This window comes from Rhinoraja longicauda, chromosome 6, assembly GCF_053455715.1.
Source record: "Rhinoraja longicauda isolate Sanriku21f chromosome 6, sRhiLon1.1, whole genome shotgun sequence".
NCBI lineage: Eukaryota > Metazoa > Chordata > Chondrichthyes > Rajiformes > Arhynchobatidae > Rhinoraja > Rhinoraja longicauda.
In genome coordinates, this window is record NC_135958.1 from 59,325,647 (window position 1) to 59,344,311 (window position 18,665).

General features: G+C 44.7%; 1 protein-coding gene across 22 annotated transcripts in view; it reads left to right on the top strand.

The window, feature by feature from the left end:
- The window catches only part of rbfox3a (RNA binding fox-1 homolog 3a), a 1,329,152-nt gene that overhangs the window by 268,780 nt on the left and 1,041,707 nt on the right, over positions 1–18,665 (top strand). The window lies entirely within an intron of this gene.

Below are 18,665 nucleotides of genomic sequence, written 5' to 3' on the forward strand. Positions count from 1 at the left end.
GACTCTATGTATTTGTTGCAGAGTGAGATGGAGGGAAATGGAGCTCAGTTGAACAAACTGCACTTGAACTTGATTTGTCTTGATGAATTAGCACGCACATTTTAATGTGCAAAGATAAATATTCACTGTATAAATATTCACTGAGTGTCCACCAGCACCTATAAGTGTATTGACAGAGTGCGAATTGAGGCTATGCAATAAGTAAGCTCAAGGCAAAAGGAAAATGAAAGGCAGGATGGGCAATCCACTATTAGCATTGGCCAAAACCAGAGGCTGTCATCTCATCCCATGTGTATGAATGTAGGTTGGCGTTCATCAGATCGACAAACTTTACTTGTGCTTCCAACTGCTCTGGTAGTGGAAAGAAAAACCCTGATGAGAGAAAGTATTTTAATTCCCTGATCAAATCCAGTATCTACGAAAATCTCAATAAACAAAGCTGGTAGGCTTGCCATGGGAAATGTTCAGCGTGCTGTTCCAGTGCACTTTCACCCCAGCTGTGGTTTTGCAATCTCGCCACCTCTCCCTGCCTTGGCAGGCTATGTTTATGGAAGCATCTCCGCAGAAGGAGACAATGAAAGTAATGGGATAATGACAGCTGGAGATGGCATTTGGGCTTGCCTTGTGCCAATGTGCAAAACCAAGCCAAATTTCACATTGTTGCAGGGAAGATGATTGTATTGCGTATGTGCGTATCCATAACGGCTGAAATGCCCGACATTCAATCCAATTATCGTGAAGGGCCTGGAACCTCATCTCACTAGTGGACACTGAGAAGTAATATTCAGCGCAACAGGTGGTGCCTTAACAGCTCACTGGTCCAATTGAACCGTGGAGAGGACATTTATTGCTGTTCATCAAAGTTGACTTTCCCTTGTTAGTTTATAACTGTTCATAGCAAATGGTCAATCAGGGCCCTGGTGTCCGTCGTTATTTTTTAATTTGACGATCACGAGTGCATCAGGGAGAGAGGGGCAGATGGTCAGATTGAGAATTTAGCCTGTGGCAGATGCAGGTCATGATGACAGCGCTGTCAACAATGACAGTTTCCTTTCCCTGATTTTCTTTATATATACATGTTCAAAGCACCACGTGACAAATGTAATATGAACACCAAATTTCAAAAGCTAAAGTGAAAGAAGAATCTTCAAAGAATGGGCTGAGATATTGGGAGATTTCAGCCAGGCGAGGGTCCTGGCCCGAAATGTCGCCTATCCATGTCTCCAGTGATTCTGTCTGACCCGCTCAGTTACTCCAGCACTTTGTGTTGGTTTTTTTTGTCGACTGGCATCTGCACTTCCTTGTGTCTTGACTTGGACTTTTTCTTCCTTGGAGCGCAGGAGGCTGAGGTGATGTTATGGAGGTGTCTAAGACAGTGAAGGGCAGAGATAGGGTGAATGCCAGGAGTCTTTTCCCCAGGGTATGGGGAAGCAAGGACTAGAGGGCGGAGGTTTAAGGTGAGAGGGGGAAATTTGATGAGCAAGTTGAGCAAATCTAGGAATCTGAGGGGCAACTTTTTTACTCAGATAGTTGGTATATAGAACGAGGAGGTAGTTGGGGCAAGTTCGGTAACAATACATAAAAGACATTTGGACAGGTACATGGAGAGGATGGTTTGAGAGGCACAGCAGCAAAATGCAGGCAAATGGGACTAGCTTTTCTGCGACATCGTGGGCAACATGGACGAGTTGGGCCAAATGAGCATGTTTCCATGCTGTATGCCTCTAAAGAAGAAATTAGAAACATTTTCATCAGGAATATTAGCCATTGCAATGTGTTTGAAAGCTTATGATAAAGTGACATTATCTTTGGGAGCCGTCACTGGTTTCACAAGCCGTAATCTATCACATTAATTCCCCAGTAAAGTGTGCGACAGAATTTATCTTGAGCAAGAAGTGCTCCTCATGGGCTTTTGTCTGCAATTTCTCATTGTTGCGAGTATCATTGATTGTGAGCTGGCTCGGCCTCATTTGGAGAGTTGTGCACAGTCGACTTGTTGCGTTGTGGGAAGGAGATGGAGGCTTCAAAGGGGGTGCAGAAGAGGTTTGTTTACATGGTTACTCACTCTTCTGGTGAACCTCTCCTGCACTCCAGATCACCCCTCAGCCTCCAAGGAAGAAAGTCCAAGCCAAGACACAAGGAACTGCAGATGCCAGTCTACAAAAAAAAACACACACAAAAAGTGCTGGAGTAACTCAGCGGTTCAGACAGCATCATTGGGGAACATGGATAGGTGACGAAAATTTGGGAAAGGAAGCTGCAATTGTTGACAGTGTTGTCGACATATATATCATAAATATGCATATATATGTAATACATAAATATAACTTAAATTTGATATATACATATAATATATTTATGTATGCATGTGTGTATGTGTATATAGAAAGATATGTGTACGTGTATATATAATACCTGCATAAGACGGGTATATATCAAATTTGGATGAAAATATTGGATATCTGCTTGGTAAGTTTACAGATAACACAACATTTGTGGAGTTGTGGGTAGTGAAGCAGGTTATCAAAGGATTCAGCAGGATATAGACCAGTTGCAAATATGGATAGAGAAATGACAGGCGGAGTTTAATTGGAGTAATTGTGGGGTAGACAATAGACAATAGACAATAGGTGCAGGAGTAGGCCATTCGGCCCTTCGAGCCAGCACCACCATTCAATGTGATCATGGCTGATCATTCTCAATCAGTACCCCGATCCTGCCTTCTCCCCATACCCCCTGACTCCGCTATCCTTAAGAGCTCTTTCTAGCTCTCTCTTGAATGCATTCAGAGAATTGGCCTCCACTGCCTTCTGAGGCAGTGAATTCCACAGATTTACAACTCTCTGACTGAAAACGTTTTTCCTCATCTCTGTTCTAAATGGCCAACCCCTTATTCTTAAACTGTGGCCCCTGGTTCTGGACTCCCCCAACATTGGGAACATGTTTATTTATTCACAAAATGCTGGAGTAACTCAGCAGGTCAGGCAGCATCTCGGGAGAGAAGGAATGGGTGACGTTTCGGGTCGAGACCCTTCTTCAGACTGATGTCGGGGGTGGGACAAAGGAAGGATATAGGTGGAGACAGGAAGATAGAGGGAGCTCTGGGAAGGAGGGGAAGGGAGGGACAGAGGAGCTATCTGAAGTTGGGAACATGTCTGAAATTGGGAACATGTTTCCTGCCTCTAACGTGTCCAACCCCTTAATAATCTTATATGGTTCGATAAGATCCCCTCTCATCCTTCTAAATTCCAGTGTATACAAGCCTAGCCGCTTCAGTCTTTCAACATATGACAGTCCCACCATTCCGGGAATTAACCTAGTAAACCTACGCTGCACGCCCTCAATAGGGTCGTCAAATGTAAGGTGGAAGTCTACAGTAAATGGCATCATCCTTAAGAGCAGTAATGGAAAAGAGAAATTTTGGATACAAATACATGGCTCCCGGAAATTGGCAACACAAGTTGAAAGGGTGGCAAATAAATCATGTGGCATATTTGATTTTACTGGTTGGGGTATTGAGAATAAAGGTAGGGAAGTAATGTTTCAGCTTTATAAAACTTTGGTCAGGCCTCATTTGAAGTATTGTTCCACGACCTGTGTCCACGGACTCTGATTGATAAGAGACTTGTCTGTCCCCACTGCAGTTGTCCCTTTAAGTTTGACCGTGGGGTGTTGGAGCTTGCAAAGTATGTTTTATGCACTTTAAGGCTTGCTAATGTTAGTCAATTTGATGGAACGTGGGAAGTGTCAGAGGCATGCGGAGCATGATTAACGGCCTACTTCTCCTGAAATTCACGATACTTTTTATTCACAGATAGCATTTCATTAAAAGTAGCAAAGATGGACAGGCCCCGTGGTTTCTATGGGAATCCCTGGAGGAGTGGCGACGTTAATAGACCAATCAGCAGAAATACTGTGGATCACTCATTACAGCACGAGCCTCGGTCAATTAAAGGAAAATATAATTTAAAAAAATATTTTAAACTGAAATGGAAGACATGAAACCTCTCATTTTTTTTTCCATATCACAATAAGTGGGAATGCAAAAGATACCCTTTAAAAAAAAATGTGGCTGGATGTTTAAATTCTGTCGTAGTAATCTTTTTTTAGTCTGATTCATTTGCAACCTTCATGCTTTGCTGCCTAATAAAGCAGCCCTCAATTTTTGACATTTCTGTCACCTTTTTATTTACTCTCGGCAATAAAACCATCTATTCATGATAATTAATGACTGAAGCACCATGGGATGGACTTTACAGCCTCTGTTGGGAAGTATGTAGAAGAACTCGTCATTAATCTCGATTACCCAGACTTAACTCTTTCCCCGCCGTCTCTCGTACACTTGAGACCATGGAGGATGAGGGGTTGAGTTGAGTTTGAGGGTGAATCTCGAGATTCAGAAGCAGCCACACACACACTGACAGTGAATTATCAGCGCGTTCAACCTGTTAACTATTCCACTCGCTCTTTCACAAAGCCATAAAATTGCAAATTTAGCTCATTTTCTGTGAAAAGCCCCATTTGTGTGAAACCTTTTATTCGCAAACTGGCACTGTAGAAGTTATGTGCAGATGACTACATCTTTCTGAGCACTGGCATTAAACATTGTGATGGAGGTGAGGACATATAATTTTTGTTAAATGCAGCTATTTAGTATTTACATGGAAGCAGAGGCCATCCAATTAGTATTCTGGTGCCATTCCCTCAACTTTGATGTGAAAATCTCACTTTAGCGAAGAATAAAATGAGAGAAGCTTCAAACTGTGCCCAGTCACCTGTGCGGTGAATTAGAAATGCAAAGCTCCACTCCTGATGACCCCAAGTTAGTGAGGGAAGTGTGTATTGTCATCCTGTTCCGGGCAAGGAGACTTCCAATGTTCAACGTCAGGTTACACTTCCTCGCCAGGTCAGGCAGCAACAAACCCTGTGTAAATGGGGACTCGAAGACTTGAGTGTCGAAACTCTGACAGTTGAAAGAGAATTAATAATCCTGGGTTTTTTTTTGGCCGATCTGGATCAAAGTTAAATCATGTTGACCTGACTGCATCTCTGTTTAATTTCCAGCGTTGACAGGAGCGTTAAGTGGTCTCATCCAGGCAGCCATGTCATTTTGTGTCTCTCGGTTAACAGATTCTCTTGTCACTTGAGCAAGTCCTGTGCCATTTGCCTGGGTCAATGAGGCAGCAACTGCCAGTCAAATGTGACTTCTGTGGGATTGCTGCTTTGCCGAATGTTCTGAGACCAACGACCTGCGCACTGATGCTCAGAGACCACTGAACTATTCTTTCGCAGACCGTTATGCCAAGTACATGAAGATTATCTGGGGTGCTTTGCGTGTAAAAAACCTTAACCCTTTATGGCCCAGAGAGATGTACCCTATCTGTGCACTGTGGACGGTTTGATTATATTCATGTATAAATCTTTCCTTTGTGTAGGAAGGAACTGCAGATGCTGGTTTTTTAAACTGAAGATAGATACAAAATGCTGGAGTAACTCAGTGGGACAGACAGCATCTCTGGAGAGAAGGACTGGTTCTGGTTCTGGTTGATTACTGCGCAAACACCTCATAAGTGGTCATCTCACTCAGGTCGGAGTGAGTAGAGTAGGGATTACATTTTGAAGTGGGCCTTTTTGACCAAGTTGAGGCGGTCTAGTTGCTCAATCCCCTTTTTAAATGACTGAACCGGGAGCGGCGCGTGTGTTGGGTGGTAACATATTCCATTCCCTTATCGTCCTTGGGTAAAGGGAATATTGGTAGCAAAGTTTATTGAAATTTAGCGAGTTGATGATATAGGGACCGGTATTTTGTTTTGTTTCATGGGCGGTGATGTTTCTGGTCGAGACCGTTCTTCAGTCTGAGATGCTGAGATTTCTCTCCAGAGATGCTGCCTGTCCTGCTGAGTTACTCCAACTTTTTGTGTCTACCTTATGTCTTTTCTTTGACTGGATGGCATGCACACAAAAGCTTTTCACTGCTCGGTCCAATTTAGACTTTAGAGATGCAGCATGGAAACCGACCCTTCGGCCCACCAAGTCCATGCTGACCGTGGATCACCCTATATACTCACACTATCCTACACACTAGGGTGTGTAGCATGCTTGGCACCAACACTTTTTTTTGGTAGATTTTTGCATATCGTTTCTTGATATTGATGTATATGATGGGTTGTCATTCTTCAAAGGCCTGACCTTAGTCTAGTTTAATGGTCAATTTTTGGAGTGCGGCAGAGTGGCGCAGCGGTAGAGTTGCTGCCTTACAGCAACAGAAACCAGGGTTCGATCCTGACTACGGGTGCTGTTTGAACAGAGTTTGCAAATTCTCCCTGTGTCCGTGTGGGTTTTCTCTGGGTGCTTCAGTTTCCTCCCACATTCCAAAGACAAACAGGTTTTATAAGTTAAAAAAAGAATTGTAAACTTTCCCTAGTGGGTAGGATAGTGCTAGTGTACGGGGTGATCACTGGTCGGTGCGGACTCAGTGGGCCGAAGGGCCTGTTTCCGCACTGTATCACTAAAGTATAAAGTTGTACCGAGGTGCAGTGAAAAGCTTTTGTTTGCATGCCATCCAGTCGAAGAAAAGGCGATGCATGAATACACCCAAGCCGCCCACAGTGACAGACGGGGCACAACATTTAGGGCAAGATAGAACATTGTTTTAAAAATTCTTGTAATCATTTTTGTAATATTTAAAATGTTATGTTGACATGTGGAACTGCAGATGTTAGTTTACAAAAAGTACACAAAGTGCTGAAGTAACTCAGCGGTTCTGGCAGCATCTCCGGAGGACATGGACCAGTGGACAGACACCTTAAAACGATGCCCTCTGGTTCCCGATTTCCCCTACTCTGGGCAAGAGACTGCGTGCGTCCACCCAATCTATGATTTTGTATGCTTGTATAAGATCACCACTCATCCTTCTGCGCTCCCGGGACTAGAGCCCTAGCCTGCTCAACCTTTCCCTGGAGCTCAGGCCTTCGAGTCCTGGCAATATCCTCGTAAATCTTCTTTGCACCGTTTTCCAGCTTGAATCTGCTCCTTTTACTTATAACATCCAGCTTAACTGAACCAAACTTTGTTGTGTGGCTGTCTTGTTGGTGTGGACCAGGACTGCATTTAAGTTGATTTGTGCATATTAGGACAATAATTTTGTATTCGAGAATTCTGAAATGGAAAGAGAAAATGTTTGACTTCCCCAGTTGGTCAGGCAGCCACGAATGCTGCTTGATCTGTTTGCTGCATGGTTTTTGTTTTATTTCAGATTTTTGGCATCTGCACTTTTTTCAGTTTTTTTGCTAAAGGAATTGTTTAGTTTAGAGATACAGCATAGAAACATGTCCTTCAGGCCATCATGTCTACGACGACCATCGATCATCATGTACACTAGTTCTATGTTGTCCAACTTTCTTATCCACTCCCAACACACTAGCGGCAATTTTACAGAGGCCCATTTACCTACAAACCCTTCGGCCCATTGAGTTTGTGCCGACCAGCGATACATGAGTACTATCCTACACACCAGGGACAATTTACAATTTTTCCAAAACCAATTATCCTACAAACCCATACATCTTTGGAGTGTTGGAGGAAATGGGAGCACCCAGAAAAAAAACATGCGGTCACAGGGAGAACATGCAAACTCCACACAGACAGCATCCAAGGTCAGGTTCGAGCCAGGGTCTTTGGTGCTGTGAGGCAGTGGGTCTACCAGCTGCACCATTGCGTCCTATCTGGAGCAGATGACACAGGTATGTACATGAGGTAGTCTTATTGCGAAGGGCTCTAATGGGGCCGCTGCAGGTTGTGATGCTTGATGGGGGAAAGCCCAGACCATGTGAGGGTTGGGCTGGGATTTAGTGTTGCGTTTGCGAGTGTTCTGGAGTTTCTCAGCCGCTGGGCTGTCCTTTTGACCTTACGCCATCCCGTGGAGAGAGATGGAATTTGAGAGATGGGCACAGTGGAACAGTGGTAGAGTTCCTGCCCCACAGCACCAGAGACACAGGTTCGATCCTGACTACTGGCGTTGTCTGTACAAAGTTTGTACACTCTCCCCATGACCTCGTGGGTTTTCTCCAGGTGCTCCGGTTTCCCCCCACACTCGAAAGATCTGCGGATTTGTAGATTAATAGGTTTCTGTAAATTTGTCCCCAGTGTGTAGGATTGTGCTATTGTATGAGGTGATCGCTGGGCGGTGCGGACCGAAGGGCCAGATTTGTAGGTAAATGGTGAATGGGTAGGACCCTTTTGTCGGATCAAAGGGCCTGTTTCCACGCTTAATCTTTAAAGTTTAACGTAACGTCTAACTTAAACTAAGGTCTCTACAGTTGGAACAAGGATTGGTTAGAGATCTGCCAGACCTGATACGGAAGTGTATTGTAGATGCCTGCAAACACTTCAGTAATCATTTTAGAATTTGTCCTTGGAAAATTATATGTCTTTTTTATTTCAAGTAAATATACAGTTTTCTCTCTGCCTTTGGAATGGTAAATTAAACATGTGATGACTTGCATAAACTGTATTATTTTCAGCTACTAATTTTTGTATCACTTCGAAAATGAGTGGGAAGTTAAGAGTTTACACCCACACCTCTTCATGACTGGTCTTCCCAACAATTATTATAAACATTTCCAGAGATTACCTCAATGTTTTATTTACATGAGACAAAAGAGATCAAAAAATATTCCGAGTTTGCATCCTGCAAACAGCAAGATTACAATGTGGTGCTCCTGCCCAACATTTTAAGTTTGGAGATACAGCGTGGAAACAGGCCCATCGGCCCACCGAGCCCACACTGACCAACAATCACCCCATGCACTAGTTACCAAACTAGGGGCAATTTTCAGAAGCCAATTAACCTGTGTAGGAAAGAACCGCAGATGCTGGTTTAAATCGAAGGCAGACACACAAAATGCTGGAATAACTCAGCGGGACAGGCTGTCTGACCTGCTGAGCGATCCCTGCATTTTGAGTGTCAACCTACAAACCTGTACGTCTTTGGGATGTGGGAGGAAACCGGACCACTGGGAGAAAACCCACGTGGTCACAGGGAGAACGTACAAACTCCACACAGACAGCATCCGAAGTCAGGATCCAACTCGAGTCTCTGGTGCTGTGAGGTTCTACTGCTGTGCAATGTGCCACTCCTAAGCTTAAAAGTCTTTAGTTTACCGAATAAAACACACAGTGCAGGAGTAACTCATTTGTGTAAGAAAATAACTGCAGATGCTGGTACAAATCGAAGGTATTTATTCACAAAATGCTGGAGTAACAGCAGGTCAGGCAGCATCTCGGGAGAGAAGGAATGGGCGACGTTTCGGGTCGAGACCCTTCAACGTCACCCATTCCTTCTGTCCTGAGATGCTGCCAGACCTGCTGAGTTACTCCAGCATTTTGTGAATAAATACCTTCGAGGAGTAACTCATTGGTCTCCTATCTCCTATATGGAGGACATGGATAGGAGATAGGTTAGTACCTAGATGCTAGAAATCTGAAGAAATGTCTGGACTCGAAACAACAACTATTCATGATATCGAGAGATGCTGCCTGACCCATCGTGTTACTCCAGCACTGTGTGTTTTACTCAGGAATCCAACATCTGCAGGTACAGTTTCTTGCCTTTCTCGTTGCTATCGGAGCTGCCTTAGTGATTAATTTTAGTGCATTTTGTAGATGGCATACACCCATAGCCACAGTCTGCTGGTGATGGGGAAAAAGAATGTCCAGCTTCGATAGGTGGTCTAACTTGGCAGTAAACAACTGGAAAACCGTGGAAAGCTAAAATACTCCAGTTTTCCTCATTTTTTTTCACCTTCTATGGTTGAGCGTTATGTGTAAACTATGAATCACATAACAACTTCGAAGATGAAAAGCCCCCAAACATGTAAACCTGATTCTCATGGTCACCACTACGCTAATGTTCCACTTTACCAGGATGATTCCTGGATTAGGAGTTATTAGCTACTGGCAGTCTTTGATTGTTTCCCCTGAAGACAGCAGGGAGACTTGATAGTATATAAATTATGAGAAGCATAGATAAGGTAGACAGTCAGAATCTTTTTCCAAAGTTGGAAATATAAAATATTATTGGGTATGGCTTCAAGGTGAGAGGGGCAAGGTTTAAAGGATACTCGACCAAGTGGACCCGTTGGGCCCAAACCTCTCCAACCCTCTACTACCCCCCTCCCTCCCCTCACCCTCCCCCCTCCTCTTCCCACTTCCCCTTCCCCCTCTCTATCCCCCTCAACCCCCCTTATCCACCTTCCTCCCCCCTCCCTCCCCCCCCCACCTCTCTATCCCCCTCAACCCCCCTTATCCACCTTCCTCCCCCCTCCCTCCCCCCCCACCTCTCCATCCCCCTCAACCCCCCTTATCCACCTTCCTCCCCCCTCCCTCCCCCCTCCCTCCCCCCCCACCTCTCCATCCCCCTCAACCCCCCTTATCCACCTTCCTCCCCCTCCCTCCCCCCCCCACCTCTCCATCCCCCTCAACCCCCCTTATCCACCTTCCTCCCCCCTCCCTCCCCCCCCCACCTCTCCATCCCCCTCAACCCCCCTTATCCACCTCCCTCCCCCTCACTCCTCCCTTCCTAGGAGATAGATTTAAACTTTAAAATGTAAATAACTTTAAAAATATAACACCGATTTCAATAAAACTACTTGCTTCACCTTTAAAGCGATGACGGTGAGTAAGGTGGGCCTAAAATTGTCACGCTATCGTGTACCGTTTTGGCTCTTGTTTGATCACAAATAAACAAACAAACGAGAGATTTAGTATATAGATGTGCGGGACGTTTTCTGTACAGAGGGTGGTGTACACCTGGAACGCTGGAGGTGGACGGGGATATAATAGTGGCATTTTAAGAGATTTTTGGGTAGGCACTTGGATGGGTAGAGAATGAGGGATATTGATTATGCACAGGCAGATAAAAGTTGGGCTTCATGGTCAGCAAAGGCTCGGTGGGCTGAAGGGCTGTATTACATGCTAATTCCAAGCTGTATCTCAAAAATAAATCTCTCAATTATGTGTAAACTACAACTTTTCTATTTTTAATGGCTGCTGAAATCTCTAATCGGTGGGCACCTTGCCCTGCATTAATTTGCCTGCCTTTTGTATTCACATTTGCTCTGATTGTGTGAAGCTCTCTGTGCACTGTTCGAAGCCTCATTGTTCCCGGAGCCTGAGAGGAACTATGACCTTGCCTTCCTCTATGCCATCGGCTCCTCTATCATCAAACGGTGGGAGAATTCATCTCGTGCTTTCGAAGCGAAATCAACCAGTAAACAAATTGATTTATTTAAATAAAATATTGTGGTGTCAGGAGTCTTTAGACACTTCTGCCTATATTCAGTCAGATGAATGCCGCGTTGCTCCAAGAATGGCGAGCACTCTGAGAGCTTTATTGAAATAAATTGTTGTACCTGTGACTGCACATTGCTAAAGGATATTTGGCCATGACTACAATGCTAATTAGATTGCAGGCAAACTGCTCTCAAAAGCACTTCTGCATCGTAAATGCAAGCCATGAGTTTTATTTCCAGAGTGGAGGGGCACCCTTCTCCAAAGTCCCCCACCAGTACATAGCTGTTGCCAAACATTTTAACTCCCATTCCCTTTCTGTCCTCATATCTAATTTTTTGCATCTTGCAACAGCTTACAACTCAGGGGTATTAATGTTGATTTCTTTCATTTCGAGTAACTTGTGTATTTCCTCCCTGTCCCCCTCTTCCCCTCCCCCTCTCCCATTCCAGTTGTCCTACCAGTTCCATTGTTCACATCCTTGTATCCCTCTTGTTGTCACATCTTCCCCAGCCAACAATTGGCCATGACGAGCTCCACCCTTCCTGAAGGTATTTATTCACAAAATGCTGGAGTAACTCAGCAGGTCAGGCAGCATCTCGGGAGGGAAGGAATGGGCGACGTTTCGGGTCGAGACGTTTCCTCAGACTCGGAGGAAGGGTCTCGACCTGAAACGTCACCCATTCCTTCTCTCCCGAGATGCTGCCTGACCTGCTGAGTTACTCCAGCATTTTGTGAATAAATACTTTCGATTTGTACCAGCATCCACAGTTATTTTCTTATATTATTCCACCCTTCCTGAGGTCGTCTGATTTGTTCTGGCCTTTTCTCGCCTCCAGTTTATTTCCCCCCAAACCCCCACCTCTACTTGCAGTCTAAAGAAGGGTTCTGACCCAGAAAGTCACCTATTCCTTTTTCTCCAGAGGTGCTGCCTGGCCCGCTGAGTTACCCCAGCATTTTGTGTCTATCTTCAGTACCAACCAGCATCGGCAGTTCCATCCTACACTTTTTGTCTTTCCTTGGGGACTGTTGTGAACCTGGCTAGAAAATGTTGCAGTTGAGAAATGTCCAATTAATTTGATGTGGAATTTGATGCCTGAATCAGCACTTCCACATACTGAATCCAAAAGTAAAGCAAAACTGATACAATCATTATTAATAGTTGGGCCCTTATTTCAGATCATTGAATTCCGCTGTGGGGTTTTTTAGGAACAATCTTGTGCAACTACAGTATGAGCAAGAGCAGTCAAGGGTGTTGATGTTGTGAAGATTTTTGGATGACTGAATCTTTGTTTATGGTGCAAAGTTGTTATAGCCACCAAAATGTGTTACCTCTTCGCTTGTGAAGAATTAGAAGGATTCGATTGAAAATTGAGATAATTAAAACTACCAGTCACATTAGAATAATGACACTGTGAACTGCAGATGCTGGAATCTTGCATAGAAGGTGCTGGAGTAAACTCTTGTGGCATTTATTAGGCTTTTTGATTTGCATCTGGATTTGCAGGGAATGGAGGGATGTAGATAATGTGCCGGTAGATAAGAGATGGTCTCTTTTATTAAGAGTAAGCTTTCTCTAATCTGTCCATTCCGTGATGAAATAGAAGCATACTTCCAAAGTCCATTATTAAGCAGATCTCCAAAGGAATTGACAACAGAGCTGATGCATGAATTAGTAACATTTAACGATTAACTTACAAAGAATAAGTGCAGAAAACTGGGTTTACACCATCTTTCCAGAACTTCTATGGCATTTCATTTGTACGTTTAGCCAATGACCAAGAACTTTAGTTTAGAGATTTAACGTGGAAACCGGGCCTTTGGCCCGCTGGGTCCGCGATGACCAACGATCCCCACATATTAACACTATCCTACACACACTAGGGACATTTTTTACATTTACCAAGCCAATTAACCCACACACCTGTAAGTCTTTGTGGAGTGAGGGAGGAAACCGAAGATCTCGGAGAAAACCCACGCAGGTCACGGGGAGAACGTACAAACTCCGTACAGATAGCACCCGTAGTCAGGATTGAACCCGGGTCTCCGGTGCTGCATTCGCTGTAAGGCGGCAACTCTACCGCTGCGCCACCGTGCCAACTCTTCCATAAACATTCACCCTACCACAACCCTACCTTCAAACAGGTAGAAGGTCCAGCTTCTGGGGGCATCTGATATCTGCTCAAAGCCACAAAGTATTTCACCGTCAGTTAATGATCTGTGTGACATGACAACAAAGGGAAGTGCACCTTTCAACTTCGAGGCCAACATACAGATGTACAAATCTGGCACTTTTTAATGGAAATCGAGGATGGATCATAAGCTTTATTTGGATATGACATTGCCCATATCTCTGCAAATTTGAGCCATGCTAATGCCCAGTTATGGTCAACTTTACATTTGCTCATAGTGGAATGATGTAGACACTAATAACTGCAGATGCTGGTGCACCAAAAAAAGAACTAGGTGCGGAGTAACTCAGTGGGTCAGGCTGCATCCATACAATCAGTCTGAAGAAAGGTCCCGACCCAAAACGTCGCCTATCCATTTCCTCCAGAGATGCTGCCTGACCCACTGAGTTATTCCAGCATCTGTGACACAATATCATATCATATCATATCATATATATACAGCCGGAAACAGGCCTTTTCGGCCCACCAAGTCCGTGCCGCCCAGCGATCCCCGTACATTAACACTATCCTACACCCACTAGGGACAATTTTTACATTTACCCAGCCAATTAACCTACATACCTGTACGTCTTTGGAGTGTGGGAGGAAACCGAAGATCTCGGAGAAAACCCACGCAGGTCACGGGGAGAACGTACAAACTCCTTACAGTGCAGCACACATAGTCAGGATCGAACCTGTGTCTCCGGCGCTGCATTCGCTGTAAAGCAGCAACTCTACCGCTGTGCTACCGTGCAATCTGAGGAGGTGCTCATTGTTTCATTGTGTTTGGTTGGGCTGAAAACTTAAATATTCTGTGTATTCATCGAGTCATCCAGCATGGAAACGGGCCCTTCGACTCAACTTGCCTACACCAAACAGCATGTCCCATCTACATTTGTCCCGCGTTTGACCCATATCCCTCTAAACCTATCCTATCCATGTACCTGTCTAAATGTTTCTTAAACGTTGCGATAGTACCTGCCTTTATTGCCACTTCCAGAAACTTGTTCCATACACCCACCACCCTATGTATAAAAAAAACGATAGAAACGAAAAGCTGGAGTAACTCAGCGGGACAGACAGGAGAGAAGGAATGGGTGATGTTGAAGGGTCTCGACCCGAAACATCACCCATTCCTTCTCTCCAGAGATGCTGCCTGTCCCGCTGAGTTACTTTTTACTGTCTAGCTTACTGTCCAGCTTTTTGTGTCTATCTTCGATTTAAACCACTTCCTTCCTACACTATGTATAAACAAGTTGTGTTCAACTCACAGAATAAAATTTGTATAAAATTCAGTGTAATGAATTTGTATAAATGATTAAGGCTTCACTGGAGCAATTTCACTTGGTAACAAGGCATATGTTGTTTTTGTTGATACAAATCTGTTCAGGTGTGTGAGTTTTTCCATGTTTTACTGGCAATGAATTTGTAATGTGCATGTATTAACAGTGTATGTCCATGTAATGGTGCTAAAGGCAACCTCTGTTCATGTTCTGGAAGCATTACTTCAACTCCTCGGTCAGTTGCAAAGCACTTAGCCAGTAAGAGGTTGCATAGCATCCATCCATCTGTCCCTTGGTTGAACTTGGATTGGCCAGAAGCAAAATACTGCAGATGCTGAACGTCTGAAATAAAAACGATCAGAGGATTTACAAGGATGTTGCTGGGACTCGAGGGCCTGAGCTATAGGGAGAGGTTGAGCAGGCTAGGGCTTTATTTCTTGGAGTGCAGGAGGATGAGGGATGATCTCATCAAGTTGTACAAAGTCATGATGGGAATAGATCAGGTAAGTTGGAGAAAAATGTGTTTCATCATCTAAATTAGTTAAAGTGTCAGAAAGCGGTACCAGGCCCTTCGGCCCATCTTGTCCATTCAAGAGAGAGCTAGATAGAGCTCTTAAGGATAGCGGAGTCAGAGGGTATGGGGAGAAGGCAGGAACGGGGTACTGATTGAGAATAATATAAGAAAATAACTGCAGATGCTGGTACAAATCGATTTATTCACAAAATGCTGGAGTAACTCAGCAGGTCAGGCAGAATCTCGGGAGAGAAGGAATGGGTGACGTTTCGGGTCGAGACCCTTCTTCCGAATGATCAGCCATGATCACATTGAATGGCGGTGCTGGCTCGAAGGGCCGAATGGCCTCCTCCTGCACCTATTGTCTATTGTCTATTGTCCAAGGCATTTGTTTTAGAGATACAGCGTGGAAAAGGGCTCTTTGGCCGACCGAAGAAGGGTCTCGACCCGAAACGTCACCCATTCCTTCTCTCCTGAGATGCTGCCTGACCTGCTGAGTTACTCCAGCATTTTGTGAATAAATACCTTCAATTTGTACCAGCATCTGCAGTTATTTTCTTTCACCACACTGACCAACGATTACCCATACACTAGTTCTATCCTACGCACTAGGAACAATTTGCAGAGGCCAATTAACCTACAAACCTGCACATATTTGAGATGTGTGAGGAAACTGGAGCACACGGAGAAAACCCACGTGGTCACAAGGAGAATGTGCAAACTCCATCTAGACAGCATGTCGTCAGGGTCAACACCAGTCCTCTGGTGCAACTTCGCCACTATGCCACTTCAACAACATTGGCATACTGGGCGAGTCCCCTTTTCCTGCATTTGCTCATAGGCCTCTAAACCCTTCTTATTCTTATCTGTCAAAATATATTGGAAAAGTCATAATTGTATCTGCTTCTATAACTTGCTCTGGCAGCTCGTTCCAGACACTGACTGCCCTCTCAGTGGAAAAGTAACTCCTGAGGTCCTTCTTAAATCTCTTCCCAATAGACAATAGGTGCAGGAGGAGGCCATTCGTCCCTTCGAGCCAGCACCGCCATTCAATGTGATCATGGCTGATCATTCTCAATCAGTACCCCGTTCCTGCCTTCTCCCCATACCCCCTGACTCCGCTATCCTTAAGAGCTCTATTTAGCTCTCTCTTGAATGCATTCGGAGAATTGGCCTCCACTGCCTTCTGAGGCAGAGAATTCCACAGATTCACAACTTTCTGACTGAAAAAGTTTTTCCTCATCTCAGTTCTAAATGGCCGACCCCTTATTCTTAAACTGTGGCCCCTTGTTCTGGACTCCCCCAACATTGGGAACATGTTTCCTGTCTCTAACGTGTCCAACCCGTTACTAATCTTATACGTTTCGATAAGATCTCCTCTCATCCTTCTAAATTCCAGTGTATACAAGCCTAGTCACTCCAGTCTTTCAACATATGACAGTCCCGCCATTCCGGGAATTAACCTAGTAAACCTATGCTGCACGTCCTCAATAGCAAGAATAGCAATCATTTTAAGCCTATGCCTTCTAGTTTTTTAAAACTTCATCTCATGCTACTCTCCCCTCCCCCCTCCCTCCTTGGTCCCTTCCTACTCCCTAGTCTTTTTTAACCAATTCCACAGTTCCCCACATTGTTTCTCTTAAGATCACACTTTCCCTAGCCGACAATAGACCTGCCAGGCACCGCCCTGCCTTAGGTCATTTGTGGCTGGTCCTGATCTATTTTTGCCTCCCCCCCCCTCCCCCTCCTCCACCCCACTTCACCCCCCCCCCCCCCACACACACACACACCTCCTCTACCCCCACAAACCTACTTTCAGCCTGAAGAAGGATCCCAACCAAAAAAGGTCACCCATCCTTTTTCTCAAGAGATGCTGCCCGACTAGCTGAGTTACTCCAGCACATTGTATCTATCTTTGGTATAAGCCAGCATCTGCAGTTCTTTGTTTCTACCACGCTGTTTACCTTGTGCAGTTACATAGCAATTTGGAGAACTCATGCTCATTGCTGTTAAGGGACTTAAATTTGAGAAGCTCATCTTGCAGTGGAGTTAATGAAGTGGACTGTTAAGGTCCAATTAATGAGCCCTGTTTCCAATTCAGTTACTTGCCTTATCTGAATAAACCAAAACTTTGTGATTTCATCCGTGTGAACATCAGTTAACAGTGAAGGTGTGGGAACCCTCCACGTCAAATCGGGGTCAATTAAAATTTAATCTGAAGGTCAAAAGAATACTTTACAGTCTAAGGCAGTGAATTGAGTCATCGTCATACAGAGTGAAAAGAGTCCCTTCAGCCCAATTGCCCACACCGACCAACATGCTCCATCTACACTTGTCCCACTTGCCTGCGTTTGACCCATACCCTTCTAAACCTGTCCTATCCATGTACCTGTCTAATTGTTTCTTAAGCATTGCCATAGTCCCTCCCTCATCTACCTCTTCCAGCAACTTGTTTCATACACCCACCACCCTTTGTGATTCCTATAAACCTTTCCCACTTCACCTTAAACCTATGCCCTCTGATTCTTGATTCCCCTACTCTGGGCAAGGGACTCTGTGCTTCTACCCGATCTGTCCTCATGATTTTATACACTTCTATAAGATTACCCCTCATCCTTCTGTGCTCCAGGGAATAAAGTCCCAGCCTGCTCAACCTCTCCTCAAGCTCAGATCCTCGAGTCCTGGCAACATCCAGGAAATGCAGGAATTACTTGAAATTGGAGAAATCAACGTTCATACCGCTGGGTTGTAAGTTGCCCATCTGCAGTTCCTTCCGACACCTTGAGCTGCTTTAGGTGGTTATAAAGTTTATTTCTGCACAGTAATGCGCCAATTACTATTTAGCAATACAAAACATAAGGAAGGCAGCATTAATACTTTCATAATTGGCTTGAAAACTTCCTCACTGAGGCAGAATTTTTCTGAGATTTTACACTTATTTCGAAACAGGTTTTATTCAACGATTCAGTCACTCTCCACCTCCATCCCCCCACCAGGAAGGCCTTAAAGCCCTCCGTTTTTCCTTCGACCGCAGAACCATACAAGTTCCCTCTACTAACACTCTACTCCGCCCAGCGGAGCTGGTCCTCACCCTCAACAACTCCTTTAACTCCTCCCACTTCCTCCTTGTCCAAGTCGTAGCTATGGGCACCCGCATGGGCCCCAGCTATGCCTGCCTCTTTGTCAGGTACGTTGAACAATTTCTGTTCCAGGCATACACTGGCCCGATCCCCGAACTCTGTCTCCACTACATTGATGACTGCATCGGTGCTACCTCCTGCACCCATGCAGAACTCATGGACTTCATCAACCACCACCAATTTTCATCTGCACTCAAATTTACTTGGACCACCTCTGACACCTCCCTCCCCTTTCTTCATCTCACAATCTCCATCACAAGAAATAGAC